At 41.5% G+C, this 18,028-nt stretch overlaps 1 long non-coding RNA gene across 1 annotated transcript; it reads left to right on the top strand.

Annotated features, from left to right (window-relative positions):
• The first annotated feature begins 506 nt into the window (after positions 1-506).
• Positions 507-2,009, top strand: LOC103181765. Its single transcript, XR_488239.2, has 3 exons — positions 507-971; positions 1,275-1,349; positions 1,886-2,009. It is a non-coding gene; the product is annotated as an uncharacterized LOC103181765 (long non-coding RNA).
• The last annotated feature ends 16,019 nt before the right edge of the window (positions 2,010-18,028 follow it).

Raw genomic sequence — 18,028 nt, 5'->3', positions numbered from 1 at the left:
ACAACAACAACAATAAATTGCATTTATATAATGTCCTTCACACAGGGTAGCGCCCAGAGTGCTTGTCCCCCAGTTACTGATAGGGGAGTCAGTTACTAGGGGACATTGTTATAAGATAGCCACAAGAACGGTGAAATGAGAATTTAGGAGGAATCCCGTCCCAGAGGGGGGTTGGCATGTGGAACGCACTGTCGAGTACAGTGTTGGAGGTGGAGTCCATTGTAGCCTTAAGAGAGAAGTAAATAGGCACTTTAAGAAAGAGAGGGGTTTGAAGGGATATGCGGCAGTGGGATTGAAGCAATATCCTTGCTTTGTGAGTTATACAGGCTTGATAGACTGATTAACCCTCCCCATTCCTCCCAGCCCCACTGTTCATATTATTCTCTGTACTGATTTTTTTTTGAGTGAGCAAGCGTGTCCCCATTCACCATCCACTAAACTGAATGAAACCAAATCACATTTCTCAAATGGGAACTTAGGATGCCACCCCCCCCCCCCCCACCTGGCAACACATATCCCCACCCAAATCTGGGTCCTTAATCATCAAAGGACGACATGGGTCTGATTACATACTCACTTTAGCAAGTCAAGCGACTGATCACCTCTCTGGCCCGAGCAAGCCTGGTCTAAGATTAGTGACCAAGGACTCAAGGTAGATTTGCATTCCAGGTTTGCTGCAAGTCAAACTCCTCTGATCAGTCCTCCAACTTCCTGATCCCAGCCAACAAAAGACCAGTCGAAGGCATAGCTCAATGCAATGATACATCAATACTTTGTGCTATTGGGTTGCCTAGCACTGCCATTTCTGATATTAAGCATGCACTCATGTTATGTTTTCTCTTCCCTCTTAGGTACTGCTCAACCCAAGCTAGTTAGATGCACAATAAAGGCAGATAGGCAAAGAGAAAGAGTCAGACAGACACGCAGACAAGACAGATTTTGCTTCAATCAATGCTGCTCTCAATGAACAGGTATAAAAATGCAGCTTGCGGGAAGGTGAACATAGGGAAAATATCTGAGATTTTTTTTCCCCCAGGAGCACCTGACATATCTGAATGTCAATATCAAAAGCATCCAGATGCTATTCCTGATTCAAGAGTATTCATGGAAAAGCAATGAAGGGGAGGAGAGTGGGAACTAGGGTTTACAGTGATTTAAACAATCCCTACCCTGAAGCAAGAAATTCCCAAAATTATGCCATAGCCCAGATTAGGCTACTCACTTTCTGTAGAGCTGAAAATAGAAGATATGTTTAATCCAATTGAACTTCACAGATACCAACAGTAAACAAATCAATCAACAGGTGCCAAAAGGGAAAGTGAAGGTCAAGAAAGCTGATTGTTTATCAGGTAAAGGGGCTGATGTTTTCATTGAGATCATTGTGCTAATGGACATTTGAGGTCCATTTCATTATACCACACTGAGTGTAGATTGTGGATACCTGACGTTGTGCTGAGGAGTCATAGCCAATTAAGAAATGCCAATGTGAATCGAAAGGTTTAATTATGCCTTCCACTTATAAAGCTAAAACTGGAAAGAGATTTTGTAGCAGAGCTCGATGCTGCCACTGTGGGTCGTGCTTACTGTTGTTTTATGTCCTGAACTGAACTGATTATGTTTTAAGAAATATTGACCAATTCAGTCCTAAAGCTTCAGTCTGAACAAAATTGAATAAATTCGATTAAATGTGTAGCTACTGTATTTCATTCAATGTCGAAATTGCATTGTATGCACTAAAGCACTCTGCAATGGGATGGTGAAAAAAAGTTTAGCAAGATGGTGCTTCACAACCTGTTTGATGTCATATTTATCAAACAATATTCACCAAATGTCACTAATTTCATACTAAATATACCTTAATGTACCATTGATTTTACCTGCACAGTACTAGCACCAATCGATACCATGGAAACCCACAGAGCTGCGAGGATACAAAGCAACCCCACCATGTGTGGTTACAACAGGCAACAGTTAACAAACTCCAACAATTACCATAAGGTTCAATCTACAAACCAAGATGTAAGGTTCACTCCACACCTTACTGTATCGTGGATGTATGGAATAATGTATGCTGTTACTGCAACATAAGAACAATTGTAAAGAAAAAGTAATACTTTGTGTATATTATGATATTATTGTCTTGATGTTATTGTCTTTACTGCTTTTACATTGTTAGTTTGTCCGAGGAATAAAGCTAATTTCCAAAGGTAACCAGTGATGAACAATGGAAGGTTTTCCTGACTCCAGATCCGACAAGACCCAACTCGGAGTCAGATCAGCTGTTTGCAGTGAAGTGAGTGCTCCAGTGAAGCATTATAAGGATTAGCACAAGTCTACTGTACATTAATATCCAAAATCTGCAAATATTTTTTAAAAAATCTTTGCCTTTGATGAGACATATTTCACATTGGAAGGTTGTCTCAAAACACTTCACAGGATTTCCTTTAAAGTGTAGTGACTGCATTTTGTAGGCAAACACAACAGCCAATTTGCACACAACAATGTCCCACAAACAGCTATCAAGTGAATGGTGAATTTTATTTGGGGAATTGTTGGGCAGGACACTGGGTGAAATTTCCTTCTCATTTCAAATGGACACTTGCAACAATGCAGCATTCTCCCTCCCACCCCCCCCCCCCCCCCCCCCCCCCCCCCCCCCCCCACACACGCACACACACACACACTACATTGAAGTGTCAACTAGACTGTATTAGTGTGTGGAGTCGTTGCCCCATTTCTGAGCACCAAGATTTCCACCTTCCTCTGGAGCATCACTTTTCAAACAATTTTTTTTGGTGACATCAGCGTGTGCGTACATACCTTGGCCATTGAATCACCCTTACTGTAGTGCTGGAAAGTTCAGATCTTGGAATGTATAAATTTGTTGTGTTCAGACTGTAGAACTAAAATCAACAGCTACTGGAGGTGAATGAAGTCATGAGAACTTGCCCTACACAAAACAAACCCTTCAATCTCAGAGTCATGTTGAGTTAGAATTATCCTACAATAGATATGCCCACATGGAAGTAAAAATTCCATTGAGCATTGAATGTCTCGCCTTCGGCCACTGTTGGGATTTCACTTTATAAACATCATCAAATGTGTTAAATGTAATGCGTATCAAGATTGATACCCCATAAAACATGTCTCTCCTTTGAGGAGAGTGTGGGGAGAGACAGAGAGGGAGAGAGTAAGCTCGGGTCTGTCCAACCAGCCGGCCACCCCTGTTGCGCTCCCCGGGAGCTGTAGCCTGGCCAACCTCTCCACAGCAGTGGGCTCAATGCACACCTAAACTACAAGGACCTACAAACATGACCATGATGGCCACATTTGAGAAACACTGCTGTCAAGTAGCTTTTCCAGTGTGATAGGGACACCAGTGATTAGTTGCTCATCTCTGGGGTGACGTTTTTTCTTTCACACTTGCTCCAGTGCAAACAGCTGATCCAATTCCAAGTTGGGTCTTGCCGGATCTGGAGTCGGGAAAACCTTCCATTACACATTTTTGGTTGCCTCTTGAGACAGGCTTTATTCCAAAGACAACTAGCAATTTAAAAGTAGGATAAGGCAAAAATATTTAGGTTCAGATACTGATACATATTACCCCATCTCCTCAATTCATTGCTGCTTTGCCAACATACATGTGTATACTGTGTGATAGCGCTTGTATAATTGATTCTTGTGATTAGTGTCACATATATCAGTAAAACACAAGAAAATCACAGTCAGGAAAGCTTTAAGGGTTCGAATTGGCCTTTAACAACCATTGCATATATGTTTGACAGACAATTACAATTCTCTGAGTTTTTTCTATGAGGTCTGTTTCACTGGAAAACAAAGGTTAGAACACTTTATGTTCATAGGCAGATGTAGAGGTCAGGGTAACAAGAAATGTATGAATAGAAGCAAATTGGTAGTCAAAAATGCTCACTATGCATTGCTCATTTTAAGATTTCAGTGGGGTTGAGGCAGTGAGTCAGTCAAATATCTGGATAACTATTCACTGTTCGGACTGTCCTCGAATGTAGTATAGGGTTCAAAATGTGGTTTGTGATGTGATAATTATTACCAAACAAAACTCTAGCACTTCAGAACTAGTTAAAGAAAGAATTAGGCCAGTAGTCCCCTAGCTAATATACAATTGCTCAGATCTTCATGGAAGCAAAGCTCAAAGACTTCTCTGGACCATCGGCTCAATGGTTGCAGGAACCAGCTTTGAGCAAAGCCTTTTGAATTGAATAAGAGGAGAGGAGTAGGGTTATTCACTGATGAGAGGTATCAACAGGACAGCTACAGGAGCAGAAGTGATAATTCTTATGAAGTAATAATGATCACATTCACCCACCGCATTTTCTAACTCCCATACCTGTGTTAGTAAACACATGGCATACACCACCATGGGGTAAGAAATCTTGATACGCATTACTTTTAACACTTTTGATGATGTTTATAAAGCAAAATCCCAGCAGTGGCCAACATCACCAAAAGCTAGACATTCAATGCTTAATGGAATTCTTACTCCCATGTGGGCATGTCTATTGTAGGATAATTCTAACTCAGCAAGACTCTGAGATTGAAGGGGATGTTTTGCGTAGGGCAAGTTCTCATGACTCGATTCACCCCCACTAGCTATTGGTTTTAGTTCTCCAGTCTGAACACAGCACATTCCAAGATCGGGACTTTCCACTAATGGTGAGTCAAGGCTAGTGTATGTACCTTCCATTAGCAATTATAATTGTGTGAGTCATTTAATGGGGAATAACTGGAATTTTCTTCATGAAGTAACAGAATTATCTTTTGAAGAAACGATTATTATATTAAGATATAATATCTCGGTTAGTGGGACACTTTGTTGTTTTGTAAAAAGCCAGTGTTGCACTTCGTGGATATTGTCCCTAAGAACGGTGTTGGAGTGTTCACTCCAGTGCATACAGGGACGTTCAATGTGATACCGGGAGAAATTTCCTTCCCTTTTCAAATATTGTCATGGTATCTTTAACATCCACCTAGGCAGGTAGATAGGACAACAAGAACAACAAGAACAACACAATTACATTTATAGAGCAACTTTCATGTTGGGAGGATGTCGGTTTAACGTCTATCTGAAGGACCCCCACCCCCTCCATAGATAACTCAGTCATAAATAATAACAATCTTTGCATTTGTTATAGTACCTTTTATGTTAGGAGGACATCTCAAAGTGCTTCACAGGATTTTACTGTGAAGTGTTTTGACTGTGTATTTGTAGGTAATCCCAAGCTGCCGATTTCCACACAGCAATGTCCCACAAACAACAATGAAGTGAACGAGCAATTTTATTTGGGGGATTTTTGGCCAGGATGCTGGGAGAAACTTCCAGTGCATCAGTGGGTGGGGGGGGGAAAGGATCATATTTTGCATTTTTAAACAATGTTTTAATCTCGCCAAAATATACTTGCAGTGTCTGACACAGTCACTAATGTGATTGTACATCATCACACTCTCCTCTCATGAGTGATCCTGCCAAATGCACAGTCACAACACTTCACAATAATTACCTGTGAAGTGCTTGGAGATTGTTGAAAGCCACATGTGTTATGAAGTGTCAGAGCTGGGATTACTTTGACTTCCTCAAGTGAGACCCAGCCTTCCTCTGCCCTAAGACAGTATGACCCAAGCCTGTTGGATCTCTGCTGTGCTGGAGGCCTGCCGACCCAACTGTCCAGCGCCTTGGGACGTCCTCCCGACGTGAAAGGCGCTCTATAAATGCAATCTTGTTGTTGTTGTTGTTGCTGGCTGATATGAAATGCTGTGTCAATGACCTCTGCACCAGTGACAGCTTTTGCATGATCTCTTACTGATTTTTGGAGGGAGGTGGAGAATTTGAAATGGAACTGGAAAAAATGTGAGGTGCATGACAAATGTGGTGTGGGCAAATCCAGAATGGTCAGGAATTCCAGTTGAGTGAAATGTCTGTTTGGAGTGTGAAGACAGGGTATGAGAGAAGTATTATGCACCACTTTGACATTGATTCTTCCCTAAGCCAATTCAGAGTGAAAACTGGATTGTGTGATGTGTCAATACCAATAATACTTATTAAGATATTTTTGAAAGAAACAATTGGATCATTTACTAAATTATCCACTGGTCCATTGTGTGCTGAACAGAGAAGCCCCCCACCCCACCCCATCACAGCCCATCACCAAATGCCATTCACAATACCTGCAATTACTGTTAAATGTGGTAACTGTATTTGTAGGCAAATTGCAGTAACCAATTTGGGAAAGATTTACAAAGAATGTATAGCACAGAAACAGGTCATTCAGCCTAACCAGTCCTTACCACTGTTTATACTCCATATGAGTTTTCACTCATTCCTTACTCCCTCCCATAACCTTCTATTCCTTTCTCCCTCATGTAAAAAATAATCCCACAAACAGCAATGAAGTGAATGACCAATTTTCTTTGGGGCATTGATGGCCAAGCCCCAGCAGTAAGTCCACCTGAATAGACAGAGAGCATCTCAATTTAACATTTTTGCCTGCAAAATAGTCAATTCACTTTACGGTATATCACGTGAAGCACTTTGAAATGTCTAAAAGATACAATAAGGTGCTGTATCAAATGCAAGGACCGTTGTTGTTATTGTTAACATTTCATCTGAAGGCGGCATCTCTGACAAGGTAGCACACCCCCAGCATTGCACCAGAGGCTTGAACCCAGAACCTTCTGACCTAAAGGGAGCAAGTGTCATAACAAGGGCCCAGAGAAAGCCTTTCAAGACAATCATTTCAGATTAGCAGGTTTAAGGAAATGCCTACTAATGTCACCACAGAGGTTAAGGTCATTCTGGGGTTCTGCTTGGTTTGATTCATTCTCCAGAGCCAAATAATCTGGGTATGCTTACAATTACAGCTCCTAGCTGTCTCTGCCATAACCTAGTAGAGGAGGGGAGAGTGGTGGTTGGTGTGGGTGGGGGCAGGGGCTGGATTTACTGCAGCCAGCCACCAGTTTTTCATTTAGCCTCAGGCCCACGCACTACAGTTTACATTTATAAACATTTGCTCAAAGTGCTCCAGGAGAGCACATCTCCAGACCTTATTTATTAGTGTCATAAATCGACTACAGTTTTGAACATTAGGAAACAAGTAAATAAGCAGTGGTACAGTCAACAGTCAAACTAAAGTCAGAGAACGCATTTTTTAGTGCATTCCTCCGGTCTAGAAAGCAGCTTCAATTCATTTGCAGAAAGATACCCATGTACCAAGTCTCTAATCAGAGTTACTCAAGACTGACCACTCTGTGAATGAACTCTATGCTGTTTCGTCTAGCAGTGGGCCTGGCTTTTAACGTACCTGAGCCCAGGTATCGTGTTTAATATTGAATAAATAATAAAACACATTCTCAGAGAGGAGCCCCAAGTTAAGAGAATTTAAAGAAGGTGAATTTATAATTGTATAAATGGTTGCTGAGAATTGTAGTACAATGCATTAGCACATGACGATAGAATTAGAATCCTACTGTGGTTTGCTCGAGTGAACAATATTATAAGTGATGATGATCCTATTGTGGAAAATTCCACTCCTATGATATTCTAGTAAGTAACTGACGTGGGTGAACAACTCCTGCGACCTCATTAAATGGTTGCAGTCAAAACTAGTTGTTATAACTAATGAACAGCCATTCTGATCCTGCCACTTGGCTGGCTAGTGGTTCTCCTCCCTACCCCAAGGATTCTGAGGTCAACTGCACCCGAAATTCTGCCCGGTTATGATTGACTAACTTTTGAACCTCCATCTGCATGCTTAGGATGGCTCATGTATGTCGCTGCCTTTATCAGTCTGCCAATTTAGAGGGCCATTAAAGATCCAATTTTACTAATTGAAAAGAGAAGTGAGTTTCTCCTGTGTCCTGGCTGGCAATCCTCTGGATAAAATTAATTCTTGTTTCATGGCCATTTGTGGAACATTGCAGTGGACAAATTGGCTGGCCTGTTTGCCTACAAAAGAAATACATAGTCACGATACTTTACAGTAATATCCTGTGCACTGAAGGTGTCCTGGCCAACAATCTTCCAGATACATTGGTCATTAAATAAATTGGTCAAAATTTACAGTCAATTCATTTTGCAGCATATTCTGTGAAGTGCTTTGAGATGTCTTGAAGATGTGCTTAATGCCTACTGCATTCACCTACAAAATACACAGCCACTACATTTCACAGCAATTCCCTGTCAAATGCTTGAGAGATTTTGATGTTGTAGATCCTATATCAAAAGCAAGGATTATTTCATTGGACCATAAGAGAGATCTTAAGTGTAGCTTCTGCATGTACAACCTCAGAAAAATGCCATGAGTTGCCTCCTCCAGGTGGGGGAAAAATGTAATGGTTCTTTATTCATAATTCTCTTCCACTGCTCATGTCACAAAGATCAGCCCAGATTAATTGGTAGCTCTCTCACCTCTGATTCAAAAGGTTCACTTTGACTTCATAGTCTAGGCTGACACTGCATTATAGTGCTGGGGTGTACTGTATTGTCAAAGGTGGCATCCTTCAGATGGCTGAAGACATTTCTTTTTGACCGCGCCTTTGGTCACCTTCCTCCCCCTCCCTGGCTCGCCCCCAGGATCCGTTACTGTGAAGCGCTCTGAGACGCTCGGCGAGGAGGGCACCGTATAAATCCAAGTTGTTGTTGTTGAACTGTTAAACCAAGGTTTGCATTCACGTACAAAGTCACTACATTTTACAGTACTTCCTGTGAAGTGCTTTGAAGCATCCTATTGATTTGAAAAGCGCTATAACAAATATAATTCTTTTAATAACATCCTAAGTACATTTGTGGAGCATTGCACAGCAGTTACAAACCACAGCGATCTTTCTCCCAGCTTTGCTCTCCCCATTCCCCTCAAAAACACAACTACTGATAGTGTACTATGTTGACCTTGCGCTTATTTTGGGGACAATCTGAGTTCTTGCGTAAAATACTTTTTCCTAACCCCATCCCCCCCTCTCCCCTCTTCCCTTTTAGAACATTGCAAGTTTCATTTGAATGTAGAACTGAAATTATACAGCAATGTTTTTCATTGACATTTAGTTAATGGGGATCACCAGCCTCAGGCAAACAATCACTTCCCATCATGCTGTGTTTTTGTTTTGTTGCTGTAGGTTTTGAATTGGTGTTGAAATAAATGCAGCCAAAGCTGCACTGTGCTTGTAGTGGAGGACAGGACTCTACCACTCAAAGCCAGCAACAACCCAAATAATAATAATAATAATAATAATAATCTTTGCCTATGATATAGTTCCTATCATGACAAAACATTCTCGAAATACTTGACAGGGCATTGCTGTCCAGTGTAGTGCCTGTGCATTTGTAGGCAAGCACAGAGGCCAATTTGTGTGGAGCAATATCATAACAACAACAACTTGTATTTATATAGGTCCTTCACGTGGGTACCATCTCAGAACATTTAATGCCTTATAAATGGTCATGTTTATAACGGTCAATGACCAATTCATCTAGAGCATTGTTGACCTAGAGCCCTGGAGAAACTCTTCTCTCTTTGAATTGTACCTTCAATCCCAGCTCTACAACAGACAGGACTTCAGTTACCCATCTTATTTGAAGGACAACAGCTCCAGCAGCACTGCACTGGCCCCAGTACTGAAGGCTTAGGATTTGTGGATTCAATGAGCATCACAGGCTCACTGTAATTTCTACAGCAATTTCCGGGACAAAGGCAATTTCCTATTATAATCACACTATGTATAATGGCCCAAGGAATTTTTACCCAAGAGATGTTTAGTCTTCAGCTCCAATTTGAAGCAGTGCAGAATGTATAGCATTCGCTTCTAGCTCCATGTCACTATATAACGTTCCCTCCATATCACTATACACTGTCCCCTCAATATCACATATACTATCCCCTCATTATCACTATATATTGAGTGCTATACATAAAAGTACCTGGCCTGTGAAAGAGAAGTTTGCATTAGGCTTGAATTTCCCAATATTCTTTGCAAACTTACTGAACACATGAAACATACATTTCTTGCACAGTACTCGATGAGGCATTAAATCACCTGCCTGTTCTTTTGGTGGAAGTTAAAGAATCAATAAAACTATTGGAAAGAGGAAGGAAGCTTCTCCTAATGTTCTAGGTTAATTGACCATTCACCTCATAATGTTTTGAGATGTTGCTTTAAGCAATTTAGCTGTCGCGTTTGCCTACAACAAACTGTTCAACACATAGTTCTTAATTTGGAACATGTACATCCATTCATCCATTGAGAAATATTAGTCAAGAAGTGGGAAAGCTTACCATGACAAGAGCACTTTCCACTTTTAGTGACGATTCAATACAATACTATTTACATTTATAAAACTCTCCAGAATTAGGTAATCAGGATGTGTCCCTCGTAGACAAGAGTGCACATTTCCATTCCAATATATGGGAATTTCCGTGTGGTAAGCATAGAACTCGCAGTTTGGTTTAGACACTCTTAAGTATGGTGATGGGTTCTCCATGTGTCAAGACACCCGGCTGACAAAATAAAATACCTTTCATGTCCAAAGGATGTCTCAAAATGCTTAAATGAAATTGTCCTTTGGGATTAGAATGAAAAAGGCTTTGCATACGACAAAACAACAACAAAACTACAACAACAACAACAAAAAGATTACATTTGTATAGCGCCTTTCATGTCGGGAGGACATCCCAAGGTGCTTATTACATTAATAATTAATTAATTAATAATTAATTATTACATTAAATCATTAATTAATAATTATTACATTTGTATAGTGACTTTCACATTGGAAAAACGTCCCAAGGTATCCTTCCGATGTGAATACCTCGATATGAATAAGGTGTAAGGTCCAAATCATTATTAGACCCACCGTGGGGCTCCAAATGGTGAGAAAAAACACCCACTAGGTAACCCCTGCCCAAGGACTACAGTATTTAGAGATTTACATAACACTTTGGCCACTGAGACATAACTACAGTCTGAATGCCTTTCAAAGAACCAGTCAGTGCAACATTACTGCCATCCCTGTAGCTCAGCAGGGTGCTAATAATAATCTTTACATTTGATATAACATCTTTCACATTGGGAGGACATCTCAAAGCGCTTTACAGAATTTACTGGAGTGCGTGTTTTGTGGTTATGGCTGAATCCCAGGCGTATTTTCGTATCGCATTCAGCAGTCATCTCAGTTCTCAGGCATTTACGTATATATCCTGCGGTGGATAAATTAGCTTTTAACTCAAGACAGATTTTAAAATCGTGGGGATATGTTTGTTTACAGATGCATGTGATTGTTTCATTCTTCGGGAGTCACCATAAGAAACAAGAGAAAAAAACAAATGTAGTGAGAGGAGAGTTTGATGGACACCAAGGTATAGGAGGAAGTCACCAAATATAGTTACTATGCTGAGCGTGTAACAAATTATGTAATAAGTTATGATGTGTCAGCTTGGCTCACTTGGCAGCACTCTCAACTCTGAATTAGAAATTTGGAGGTTCACGCTGCACACTAAGACGTGAATGCTTATTTGCTCAGGCAGTGCTGCATTGCATGGATGTGGCATATTCATGTGAGATGGTAAACTGAACTCCCGGCTTGGTGTGTACTACAAATACCCTATTTTAAAAATTATTAATAATAATAATCCTTGCATTTGATATAGCACTTTTCACGTCTTCTAAACGTCTCAAAGCGCTTTACAGAATAGACTGTAAAGTGAATTGACCTTATAGTTGTGGGCGAAACCCGGCAGCCAATTACGCACAGCAGTGTCCCACAAACAGTCGTGGATTGAGAATAACCAATTTATTATTGTTTTGTTTTGGAGGGATTATTATTAGGCGTGTGGAGTAAGGAAACTTGCCCAAGGTTTCGCCCTGCCTGGAATTGAACCCAAAAAGAACAGCAAACGGTTTCCCCAGTGTCCTTAATCAATATTCCTTCCTCATCTTGCATTCCTACCTTTGAGTCAGAAGGCTGTGGGTTCAATCCCAATGTAGAGACCTGGAACCCATATAATCCATGCTGATACTCCAATGCAGTCTTGGGCATGTGCTTCATTGTCAGAGGTGGCATCCTTTGGATGAGACAAGATCCTGTCTGACTGTCCAGGTGGACATTAAATATCCCAAAGCGCTATTCATAAAGAGAAGGGAGTCCCTCCCAATGTCCTGGCCAACAATTCCTCAGATAAAATTAGATATTCATTTCATAACTATTTATGGGACATTGCTAAGCACAAATTGCCTGCTTCTAAGAGGAGCAAGGAAGCAAGGCAAAGAGGGTCTGAAGGATTAGCCACCAAAGGAGTGAGGAATAAGCAATAGACCAGAGTGGAAGTAGACCAGAGTGAGGAGAATTGACTGAAGGAGATTGTTATAGATATTAAGGAGGCAAGACTATGAAAGGATTTGAATGTCTGGACAAAGATTTTAAAAGACTTAGATACTAAGAGCCAATAGTGCCTATTGAGGATGGGGGTTTGCCTGACACAAAAGAGAATATAGGTTACAGGGTATTGAATAGATTGGAGTATATGGAGGGTGGAGCTACAAAGGTTGATGAGGAGAGGATTGAAAAGGTGAATTCTTCAGATAATACAGGCATGATTGAGGATTTCAGGAGCAGAGAAAGTGGCTAGCTGAGGGGTAAGTAAGCAATGTTCTAGAGATAGAAAAGTGGAATCTCAGGAATGGACCAGATGTGGGATTTAAAGCATTGTTGAGGGTCAAACAAAACAGCAAGATTTGGTTGTTTAAGCCTGAAAGAGAAGTCAGGAGACTTGATGGAGTTGAAACCTGAAGCAAGAGGCTACTAAATAAGAATCAAGCAAAAATTAAATCAAATTAAAGCATAATCAAATTAAATATGTTAGCTATAAATTTGATCCTGAAGTTTATGCACAGATAGCTGAGCAAATCCAGGTAATTTGCTCCCAGCACCCTCTGTTGTTGATTGTAAACTATTTGCCAGGAAACATGAAAAAAAATTGTGGAGACGACCTTGGCGTGTGTGGTATGATATTAAGTCCTAAAAGGATATTAAGCACCACATGGTTTTATACAACGCCAGGTTTATAATGCAGGCAGTATTAGAATTTAACAAACATTCTCAGAGTGCTTCAGGTAACTTCTATAACGTGCAGGTGACAGAATGGTTAGAGAGGCAGGTCTAGTCTAACTCACCCCCTTTTAAATACATTATATAATAATTAAAATAAAAATCTTTTCATTTGATATAGCACCTTATCATCTAATCAAGATGTCTCAAAGTCCTGCACAGGAAATACTGTAAATTGGGGTGACTGTGTATATTTTGCGGGCATTATTGGGATGAGATTCCATAAATGTGACACTGAAACTTTTTCTTGCTCACTTTTCTTTCAGGTCTTCCTGCATCATTCCTGGCCATGAGGGAAACAACACAATTTACAATTCTTGGATCTAGGCTCCTGAAATGCCAGTGGCTACCATGTAAATTGCTGGTAGAAAGTGGCTACCAGGCAGGTCTCTCAGCTCCTCCATCTCACTATTGGTGATTAAGCTTTCTGGTCACTATCTTCCTATTCTCTCAAACTTTCGTCCACTTTTCACCCTTCTCTACTTGCATTCAAAATCCTTCGAATAACCAATCCATTTTATTATGCCTTGATCACATCAACATCCTAACCTCTCCAACCCATCCCATCCTCCCTTCCCACCTGGCTTCCTGATCCTCACCATCTCTGTAAAGAGCTGTCCCTCGCTGAGAAATGCTGTGAATGTTATTCTTGGAACATGCAGCCCACACTCAGTGGCTTCCCATGGTGGCACAACTGAGCTCAAAACTTGGCATGGAAATTACGTGTGTGGGTGCGGGTGGGGAGAGAGAATGAGAGAGAGAACAAAGATTTGCACACACTAATTTACCATCTTTCAGGTAGGGTGAACATCTGAAAGACTGAGTGGAAAAAAAGCCACAAAACAATCATGAAATGAATGAACAATTTTCTACTGAGGAGTATACAGAGGACTCTTCTTTCAAATAGTGTCTTTAGTGTCCACTTGAACAAAAAATAATAGCAAAAATAGAGGCATTAGCCTAGAGAGATTCAGTGTCAAATCTTTGCATAAATCCAGCTTTGTGACGTCCATTGAAAAAAAATTCTCTTTGCAACCCCCCCAACCCAACACTAATCTCTTAAAAAAACAATTTTACAAGAATCTGTCAGTCAAGCGGTGCTGCTGAATGCTAAGCATTTTGGTCAAGAGTGTAATGAGCTGCTGAGAGGCTTCAGTCATGTGGGCATCACTGGGAAGGAATCCCAACCTCAGCAAGTCCCATCTGAATTCGGCATTAATTAATAAGCTGTAAATTCAAACAGAAACAATAAATAATTAATCACAAGCCTGACATTTGCATTCTGGCAATGGCAACGCTGAATCAGCCAATCCCCGCAGGCTGGGAGCACAGCAAAGCTGGACACATTCCCTGGAACGCAAACCGCATCAGAAAACCCTTCCCCCCACCACCACTCCCCCCAACCCCCTTCCCTCCTCCATCCCCCCCCACCACCACCCAGCCTCTCCTTCCCCCACCCAACATGAAAGAGCAAAGCAAGAGTCATTTGGCAAAGGGCTGTGAGGAATGGGTTTGGAACAGTCAGGCTTTTGATGCAGTCGAGGGTGGAATGGAGGTGAGCACAAAGCCAGAGTGTTTTAAATCAACAGTATGTGGACACAGCAGCCGGTTTCCATGGAGAATACGCCGTTCATTTTATTCCACTCACAACCAGCTCTGGAGAGAGCCCTGCAAACGTTGACAAGGAGGGAGCCATCTGCAGTACTGAATCAAATCTGACCTTCCATCGGAGACTCACTGGCGACAGTTTTGGGGATGAGATGATTGTCGGTCACAATCCAGCTCACACAATTCAAGCAAGTGAAGATCGAAGGTGGGCAGCAGAGTCCAATGGTGTGAGGGCAAAAGCAGGCTGTTGCCCGCTTCCTTCAAATCTTAGTCTGAACTGTGGTGTGCAACAAGGAGGCTGCACTTTCTCATAGCCTGGGAAAAAAAGGCACAAAGGAGACGAGACACCCTCACTAGTCATGACTCTTCCTGCTGGCCATGGAACTAGCAACAGACAAATAGCAGGCAGTGTCCCCACCTCTTTGGCCGGAATGGCATCAAGCCAGGTGATGCCTGGAACTCTTAACATCTGGGTCAAAGTGTTGTGGGTTCAGGCTCCATATCAGAGCTTGAGATCATAGTCTAGGAATCATAGATTGTAGTCTGATGCTCCAGTGCAGTGATGGGAGAGCATTGCCATAGGTGCCATCCTTCGGATGAGCCAAGGTCATGTCGGCCTGTTCAGGTGGATGTTAAAGATCCCACGACACTACTGGAAGAGAGACAAGTATTTATCCCACTGTCCTGGCCAACAATCCTCTAGACTAAATTGATAATTCACTTCACTGCTGTGGGATATTGCTATGTTACAATTGACTGCCTCTTTTACTTACAAAAATACAGTCACTATACAGTATAGCAATTAACAGTGACGCTCTTGAGATATTTCCATTTTATAGAGGCTATATCAAAAGCAAGAGTTATTATTTATTATTATAAATGGGTACCCCAATATCAACTATAATACCAGGGAGAGGGCAAGTGAGGCACTACAGTTGGGGTGTGGTTATCAGGGTGAATGAAGGTGGTTACAGGGCCATGTTGACTGGATTCTGTGACGCTGTCACCAGCCTGCGTCATCACTGAGGGTACAGTGAGGAACACAGAGACTGCAAATACAAAGCCACAAGCGAAGGAGTACATCAACAGCACTACTGATTCTAAAGTGAAAGGTCCAACAGGCTGCGGAACACTTGATGAATGGACGTTACGATGTGGAAAAAGGGAAAAAGCAATAAAAAAGGCAAATTCATATAAAAACATAAAAACTATGTAAGGGTCTGTTCTGCACATCTCTGTAATTCCACTCAGCATTGAAACAGGACCACAGATCCCTTCTGCAGATGTCCTGCAATTGAGAGCACCTGTACTTTGGGAGGAGCACGGGATATTGAGTGCCTGAGAGGGATCAGCCACATGGCCCATGAACCTCTGTGATCATTTTACTTTTTAAGTTTCCAAAAGCAGGCACAACCCGATTCTCTGAAGCTAAGCCGACAATTAGTGGCTTGTTTTGGTCTATTCCTCGTGCTTCTCAGACACTTTTCAACTGGGCATGTTAGGTCATGCAAACCACAAAGGCACCAGAGAGCTGGATGTCAGCCACCCTCAGCACAGCCAGGAGCAATGACAGTTTCTCACGCAGGTTAATATAAAATGCAGGAGGGCCGCAGTGTCAAGACTTGTAAGCCCTCAGGATCTCTACAGGAATTTGCATGAATGCAAGGACGCTCCTGCCATGCAAATGCCAAGCTTAGCTTGTACCAATGCTGGCAGTCCGCCACTGCTATTCAATGACCCTGTGCTGCTCCTGTGCTGGGAATTTCCGCAAGAGCACAAGGGGATTCCAGCATGGGAACATGATGCAGTGAGAGTGACTGTATGAATGACAAGGTGACTTTGTATGATTACTGTGTGAATGACAAGGTAGCTCTGTACAATTACTGTATGAGTGACAACAAGGTGAGCGCTGTGCAGGCACGAAATTCTGGTACACTCTTTATCCCTCTGCCCTCCTTCACCATCTTCAAGTCACGCCTGAAGATTTTTCTCTTCGACAGAATCACAGACAAAAACAGTCACAACACAGTCACACACAAGTAAAAGATCCCAAGAGTTCTGAGGAGACATAACTCATATATTCAATCAAATCTGTCTCCTGGTCAATCTGAATTGGACCCAAGTATATTTTCTTCTATCTTCTATTTATCTTCTATACTAATAAAACGACAATATCTGTCTGCGCTTCAAGAAGGATCTCAATAACTCATTGACGTAGAGACATGATTTATACCTCATCAGAAAGGTCTTGCATCTGAAAGTGACATGGGAATATTTGTTTTCAGGTATCTGCTATCATTCATGAGTTCCTTTCAGTTTTGCATTTTTCATTGCAGTTACATCTGGTGGCTGTCGAGTCAAAGTGGCGCTGTGGCATTGTGCGTCACAGGGCATCTATGTATTTACATTATACCTGGTGGCCGCGCCGGCTGACCATGGCGCTGTGGCACAGAGCACGCCCGTAACCAAGCGGCGGGAACAAAATGAAGAACACAGACGAGCTAAGCCGCGACCAACAACAACAAAATTATATTTTTAAAGCAACGAGTCCTCCCACTGAGTCCTCCTAAAAGGAGTTCTCCCACAGGAGTCCTCCCAGATGAGTATAGATAAAAATGAAATGTCTGTCTGTGTGTCAATCTACATTCCATATTGGATTCTTTGGTTGTAAGTGAAGCTGCAACGGGTACAGCTAGTTGAATATAAGTTAATAATGACGGAAACTCCATTCAAACATCATTGTCTGCTCAACACAAGGCTTCTACAGCATTTAGGTGGGCTCAGTAAGAGTGAGATTAATGATGCGGAATTAATAGTGCTATAAATGTACCTGATACGGCAACCATGGAGATATTCTTCTATTCATTTCTAACAGTTAATACAATAAAGATGAAGTAGAGAAAGGCCAAGGTGACAGAACATTTAAGAGTATGACTAAGCTGAGCTGTCCTGACCCACGTATCTTGCTGTTAATTTTATTGCCCAGCACTCTGAGAATTCACTGCATCGAATTATCAGCCAGTGAACTGTTACTTCAGATCCGATATGCAACAACTGGACCATTTCATTTTTTTTTGCAAATGTGAAAATTGTATCCAACTCAAGACTATTCCACTTCCTTGCCCTCACTGTCCCTTTTTTCAAAACAAGGCAACAAAAATCAAATCATCAGTTATGAATATAAGATGTAGGAATTCTTGCATTTGATACAGTGCCTATAAACATCAATACATCTCAAAAGAATGTGTGGAATCCAAAAAGGCCATTTAACCCATTCTTTGTACCATATGC

This window comes from Callorhinchus milii, unplaced genomic scaffold, assembly GCF_018977255.1.
Source record: "Callorhinchus milii isolate IMCB2004 unplaced genomic scaffold, IMCB_Cmil_1.0 Scaffold3, whole genome shotgun sequence".
In the NCBI taxonomy this organism is placed as follows: domain Eukaryota; kingdom Metazoa; phylum Chordata; class Chondrichthyes; order Chimaeriformes; family Callorhinchidae; genus Callorhinchus; species Callorhinchus milii.
This window is presented reverse-complemented; position numbering and strand designations above follow the sequence as displayed.